Genomic DNA, 7383 nt, shown 5'->3' on the forward strand with positions numbered 1-7383 from the left:
ATGGGAATATCCCACCTTCCACGTAGTTGGCCACCAAGTTGCTGGATGATTACGTTGACTTTTGCATCTTGTGCCTCCGTGACCTCTTCCTGCCCTCTTGCTCTTTCTTCTTGCCTCTCTCTCCTCCATTCCTCCTTCCTTCCCTTGTTCCCGCTTTCCTCTCTCAGATGCTTCTTATCCCACACCTACTGTGTTACAGGCACTGTAATTAAACATCTGATTAAGGCTCCAGCCTGAGGTAAACTGAAAGGCACTGCGTACAATTCTTTTAAGTGAATGCTTCATTTTAAAATAGTTTATAGATCTGCAGGGAGGTTACAAAGATAGTGCAGGATTCCTGTATGCCCATCACCCCGTTCCCTGTTGCTAACATCTCACACACTATGGTGCATTCATTCCAGCTGAGGAGCCAGGACTGTGACAGAGCTGTCCCCTCAACCCTCCACTTTGTTCTGATTTCACTAGTTTTTCCCTAACGGCCTTTTCCTGTTCCGGGACCCCATCCAGGTGCCTTTAATCATTGGGTCTTCTTAGGTTCCTCTGATCTGTGACGGTTTCTCAGGCTTCCCTTGTTTTTTGATGACCTTGACAGTTTTGAGGGGTACTGGTCAGCTTCTTGGTAGAATGTCCCCCAGTTTGGGTTTGTTTGATGTTTTTTTCGTGGTTGGACTGGGTTTTATGGGTTATGGGGGATGGCCACAGAGGTGAATAAAGGCACAATTTTAAAACTGCTGTGAGAATGGGGCGCTTGGGTGGCTCAGTCGGTTGAACGTCCACCTCCGGCTCAGGTCATGATCTCATGGCTCGGGAGTTGGAGCCCCGCGTCGGGCTCCGTGCTGACAGCTCAGAGCCTGGAGCCTGCTTTGGATTCTCTGTCTCCCTCTCTCTGGCCCTAACCCACTCGCATTCTGTCTCTGTCTCTCTCAAAAATAAACATTAAAAAAAAAATTTTTTTTAACTGCTGTGAGAAGCCCTAAAACTAGGAAGTGAGACCAAGTCTGCCAGGATGACTCAGAAAAAACAAACAGAGAAACTTTACTTTTGAGACCTTCAAATGATAAGAGTGGTCTATGGAAGGATCCCCTGGCCTTTTTTCCAGAGCTGTATGCCCACTATCCCCATGGTGGTGAAGAAAGCCTTTTTCTGACACATAAACACAACTTGACATCTGTTCTTTCTCTCCCCTTGGCTCTACGGTATGACCTTGGGTGAGTCACCTCTTTCTTGGTGTCCGCAGAATTAAGAAGTCGGAACGAGTGACCTCCAAGGCTTCTTCCTGCTCTGATAGCTTATGCTGTAAGAGGTGATTGATTCTCCAGTCTCCTCAACACCCAGCTCATTCCAGAGTTTGGCTCCCCTTTCCTCCATATCAGTCCCAGGTGTTTGTCTTCACATGACATATGTCCCCAGAGAATATGCCCACCCCACCCTCATTTTGAAAGCCATCTTGGAAAATGAACTCTAGAATTTTGCTGCGAGGATCTCCGCTCTGAGGAAGCCGGTGAGTGCCCCAAAGCGGCAGTGCCCAGAGCAGGACCCCTGTCCTGGCTGTCCCTGCTCCCTTGCTGACACAGCACAAGGGCCAGAGTGATGAGGGTCACAGGCAGATCCACACGCCGCACGATGTTGGAGACTCTTTCACCCCAAGGGGGCTGTTTTGGTTCAGCAGCTCCTGTGGCTTGAATAAGTTAATCACTGATGACAGGAGATTAATTTATAACTGGGCAGCAGACAAGATAGTTCAGGCTTGGGTGGGGTGGCACTGACCTGTGGCGTGGGGCATTACTCAGAAGACGCCTGGTTTGCAGCTTGGTGCAGAGAGAGGCTGGGAACTTCAGATCTGCCCTGGTCCCTAGAGGCCACCGGGACAAAAAAGAGAGGGGAAAATGTGCCGATGACTCCCCTCTCTGTAGCATATTAGCTGGTCTTAGGAAGCCTTTCCGTCCAACAGCTGGGCTTATTAGAAAAGTCCAGTCTGAAAAGTTCAGTTAAGAGGGAGTGTCAGCCTGCCAACACAGCCCAGGCCCGTTGACTAAACTGTGCGGGAGGGGAGGGCAGGAGGGGCCAAGCATGGAAAGACAAGGCAGTGCAAAGACGGGGAAGGACAGTTGGGAGTCCGGAGTGGGGTGTGGGGTGACAGGTGATTCCCACAGTCTGAGGCACCTAGCCTGTGGACTGCTCACTCCTGTGGAGGCGGGTCTTTGAGGCTCTACCCTCCCATCCCACGTGCAACCCCTCTGTCATTCCCAACGTGACCACCCCATTCTGGGCCCAAGAAAGACATGAATCATGATGTGCAGATCCTTCTGTGGCCTGAACTTCATGCCCCAGACATTGCTTTTCAATCAGGTAAAAAGACCCTTGCCTGCCACACTGGACGCGCATGGCCCCGGGGTCACGCGCATGACCCCCGGTCGTTTGGGGGTGCTGCTGTTTTGCCAGCTTCAGCAATCTCCTATTTCTAGCCAGGATGGTTTGGAGTTCTTAAGTCAAGCCTATTTCTCAAGGAAGCCCTTGGCAATACGGCCCAGGGTTCAGAAGGTTATTCCGGGAGGCCTCTCACTAGAAAAAGAAGATAAGAAAAAGCCAGAAGGTAAATGGAACCAAAAGTAGGAATGGGGTCTGATTAAAAATAGCGGTGGCTGAAATGGCGGGCTTCCTACCCAGAAGGGTCCTGGGATCCCAGCTGAAAAGTGGATGATTTATGCTTGATGGTCTACCAGGGGCCTAATTCTTGTCATTTTGCTTCAGTCCCACTGCCCTTCCCCCATAAGTGCACCCCATGCAGTCACCTGTTTCTGTTTTTGTTCATGTGGTTCCTTCAACCCAGAACGCCGTTCTCTCCTTCCTTCACATGACTCACATTTGCCAAGACCTGGCTGAGGCATCATCTCCGCTAGAAAGCCTTCCATGAACCTTCAGGTCGGACTTGGTCTCCTTGTCTTTGGTGTCTAACGTTCCTTATATCCATGGGTTCCCAAGCCCGATAGGCAATTCGGCATTGCCTGGAGGACCTTGTTCAAAAATACAAATCCTAGACACCCGAATCTCTTGGGGCAAGGCTTGGGAAGCTGTGTGTTTTGGATGCCAGGCCAGGATTGGGTATCTCTTTTCTAGTCTGTGTCCCCTGAGCCTGGGCACAGGGCTTAGGTCATGGAGACTGCATGTCACTGTGCCCAAACGTCCCCTCAGCTTGGAAGAAAGGGACGCAGAAGTGCACGACCCACGCCCTTTGACTCATGCTGTTTCCATCCATTTGTAGCTCCTGCTTCGTGCCCCAGACACTGTCCTTGGGATATAACACAGTGTGTCCTCACAGAGCTTACAGGCTAGTCAGAAGACGAGACCTACACACACGTTATTGCAAAGTGCAGCGTGAGTGTTCTAAAGGACAAGGAAAGCTGTTCCGAAACCCTGCAGCAGGCAGTGGCATAGGCTGAGAGGTCAGGGAGGGCTAAGCAGAGCCCTACATGCAGGGTAGTGAAGGACAGAGAGAAGCAGGGGGCAGCCTCTTACTGGGTTCTTCTTAGAACCATGTTCTTCTGGAAGCCAGCCAAGAGGCACTGGGGGTTTGTTTAAACACCTTCCAGAGACCAAGACGGTCTCCAAGAGGAGCTTCTCACGACCCAGCCTTCACTTCTGCTTTTCTGCTGTCTGCTCTTGCATGAGCCTTTGGGAGATGATGTATTTGAAAGCAGAGGAAACACCTATTTCTCCACGCTGGGGGCTGCTTGCCCGCAAATACAGTGCCTTTGCTGGATTACAAAAAGGTGCACGCACCTCCCTTCGAACTGATATAATCTCGCACGCGGCACACAGCTTGACTGGTGGATTTAAGTCACCCTCCACCTTCACCTCCCTTCCCCCTCATCAGTGGAGCACTCTTGTGCAGTGAACAACTTGGACAACCTTCTGTGGTGGCCCTGCTGCAGTCTCGAGCAGAATGTTCTGGCTTCTTGGCTCTCCCTTATAGCTGGAAGATTCATTTATCCTAGAAGGAGATAATTACATCTTCCATGAGCGTAAATCTCTTTGGACATTTAGAGAGGAATTTATACGTATTTTCTGGAGGACTGGGTGTTTTTCTTATCTAAATTGAAAAGAGGATTCTTTTAAATATGATCCAAGAGAGCTCTTTCATATGGTAATCGCACACACTCTGGCTGATAAGCCCTAGACTTGGCATAAGGTTCAAAGCAGAAATTGGGCTCAGATGAGGCACAGGGATGCTTTTTGATCTGATTTGTTTTTAGCTGCTGACACTGGGATAATTTTGGCTCCTGAGTGGCAGGGGGCCTCAGAAACCTAGGGAAATGAGATCTTTTTAAAGAAAGTCCGAACTACTTAGAATGGTTGGAAGGGTCCTTGTCACCTCTGGGAGCTAGCAAAAAGCAGCATTTTCGGGTGTAAGAGCACTCTTGTCACACGCTAGCCACACTCAGAGGATTTGAGCTTGAGTGGCCCTTGAGAGGCACCTCATCCAGATCCTTCTTTTCGCCAGTGGGGAAACTGAGGCTCAGAGAGCACAAATGGATTGGCCGTGAGTGGCAGAGCCTGGTCGACACCTGACAGGTGCTCTGTTCTGCACCCAAACCTTGCTGGTGTCCAACAGTGTCCAGTATGAGGGTGGTATGAGCTAACTGGGTGACTGCGTGTGTGGGGAAGGCAAGGAAGGGGTAACGTAGGGGTTAAGACATGGAGTCTTGCTGAGGCCAGTGCGGCCCCTCCTCTTTCGGATGCGAGAACCTGCTTTTGTTACTGAAGAGGGTTAGGGATAAGCGTCATCTACAGGAGTGGACACTGGGGATGGAAGTAAGGGAAGATGGAAATCCGTCTGACAGACACCAGACAACGTGCAGTGAGCCACCTGCCACATGGCTGTTTCACAAATGATGGTAGTAGTCGGTTTGGGGTGGGGGAGGGTTGGGTGTCAGAGTGACATCCTACCTTGGGTTCCATATCTTTCTATGTTCGACCTTTGTGAAAACACTTTCAGTTAGGAGGAGGACATGAGCTAATGGGTACTCAGTAAATGGTGGCATCTCAATAGACAGCCTGCTAAGGAAAAGGCTGGAGGAAGGGAACTTTCTCCTTTAAACCCCTCAACAGTGCTCTCGGGGGGTGTGATCCCCCCAGCTCACAGATGAGGAAACAGTTTCCTGCCCAGGGTCATACAGCTCGATAGCAGTGAAACTCTGCTCTTCTGGTTGTGCACTGTGTTCTCCAAGCCATGCTGGCTCCTTTGTCTCAGCATCATTTCTGTGGGCTGCAGCTGACGGTTCCTGTCCCTGACTTCAGGCCCTTCCCGCCCTCCCTGGAGGACATGTAGCGGACATGACCCCTGGATTCAAGTGCATTTGAGTTGAGGTGGGGCACAACAAAAGGGGCAGACAAATGTGTGGGCCACTCAAGCGTTCGAGAATGCTGGAAATTGGGGTCCCTTTCCCCAAAATGAAAGATCAGGGGACACCGTGGGACAGACCTGGGTTTGCTTTTGTTCCAGTTTGTTTTCTCTGGGCGCAAGCTCCACCAGCACACCAAGGCCCTGTTTGGATTTGAACTTAGGACATCAGCAGCTCAGGCTGTCCCTGCTTGGCTCCTGAGGGGTCCAGACCACCTTTCCTTCTCTTGTCTCCTAGTTACTGCGCTTCTGGGGATAAGGAAGGGACAGCTCTGAACAAAGACTTTCATCGTTTCTTTTGTGAAAGTCTCCTACAGATTAGGCAACTGCGAGTTTTTCACCAGCATCCACTTCTCTAGTGAATTTCAACAAGATCTAATTCTAAAAATCAACATTTCCATGTCCTGTGAAGGGTGTAGGGAAAAACGGAAAACAAATTCAAAAGGTGACGGTTTCGAACACTGAAGGGCGCATGCCCGAGTCCTGACCAGGCTGGGAGTGAGGTGACTTAAGTTGTGGTCCTCACTCCCTCCTGCTGCCTGTGTGACCTTGGGCAAGTCGATTAGCCTCTCTGGGCCTCCATGCTTGCTAAGGCCTCTTTCAGTGCACATGTTTCACTGTTGCAAACATGGAGAGAATCTTCTCGGGAATGTTCCTTTGTAGTGCTGAGGTTTGCACATTGACCATGGCCAGTCGTACTTGATGAATTCAGAATTTTCTCTTGGTTGGAACAGGGATGGGTGTTTAAGACAAAGACTTGAGTTCTTTCCAACTGTGGCTCAAAACCAATGCAGCTATAGGTTCCTATGTGTTTTACATTGTAAAAACGTATCCGATTTGCTTAGAATAAAATCCTGGAGGTAAAGTGGTGTTTCCAAACTCCACCGAGTTGCAGCCTGGGAACTAAGAGCCAGACCGTGTGGTCCAAACTCCTCATCTTACAGGCATGGGGGCCCAGAGTCAAGGGAGGAAGCACCCCAGGACTCCTGGGGAATTTGGCATGGAGCCAGAGCCAAAACCTAGCTGCCATCATGTCCAGTCTAATGCTTGTGTCCTCTCTGTATGAATAAAAGCCAATTAGAAGAGTAAGGGATTATAAAAATCATACCATTATCTTAGTAGCAGCTTTAACATATGTAACTGTGGTCCCAAAGACTTTTATTTATATTGGCAGTTTAACACGTGTCAAAACCCTGCACATCTTCAAACACCACTCTGGACGTTCGATGTGTATTTCCTGAAGCCACCCTGCAAGCAACTCTGAAATAAATTAAAAGGAATGGTCAAGCCTGAATGCACACTGAGGTTTCCATGTGCTCAACTCAGCAGATTCAGGTATGACCCCTACAGAGCTTGGACTCTGAACTGGCACTAACATTCTCTACGCTCAATGACCATTTCACACAATGAATTCATCTGTGTAATTGTGCTTAGCTGTCCCGAGATTAACTCCATGTTTGCATGAAGATCAAAATGCTTACTTTAAAAAGTTTGGTTTTCTTCCATTTCTGTCTTATCTGGGGAGGTATACATGCTTGGAATTTCCTGGGCTTTTCTTTTTTAAATCTCTTGTAGGCACTGAGAATGTGAGGCAAGAGGAGGGGGAGGGTTGCTTTATTTACCTCTTATTGTCTTTTTTTTTTTTAAACAATAATTGGCACCCATTCCAACCAAGGGGTTGGTGTCCTCTTGTCAAACGCAACCCAGAATATTGGGATCTTAAAGTAGGTAACAGCGTTCTTGCTCGCCCCTACCCCTAAATCCTACGCTAGTTAGGACGTGATCTAGAATTCTGCTTTATCAAAAAGTTTTCTGTTGGGTTATACCTTACGTACACATCTGAAGTGTACATCCTGATAAACTTTCGTAAAGACATATGCCTCTGCTCTGCTGTGTCTATAGTTATTGTTTATAGTAGCACTCGGGAATGGAATATCCGTTCTGGGTTCTTCCAAAGGGCTGCTGCATCCGAGTGGCCGAGG

The sequence above is a fragment of the Panthera pardus genome, unplaced genomic scaffold, assembly GCF_024362965.1.
Source record: "Panthera pardus isolate Hobbes unplaced genomic scaffold, ASM2436296v1 HiC_scaffold_3, whole genome shotgun sequence".
NCBI lineage: Eukaryota > Metazoa > Chordata > Mammalia > Carnivora > Felidae > Panthera > Panthera pardus.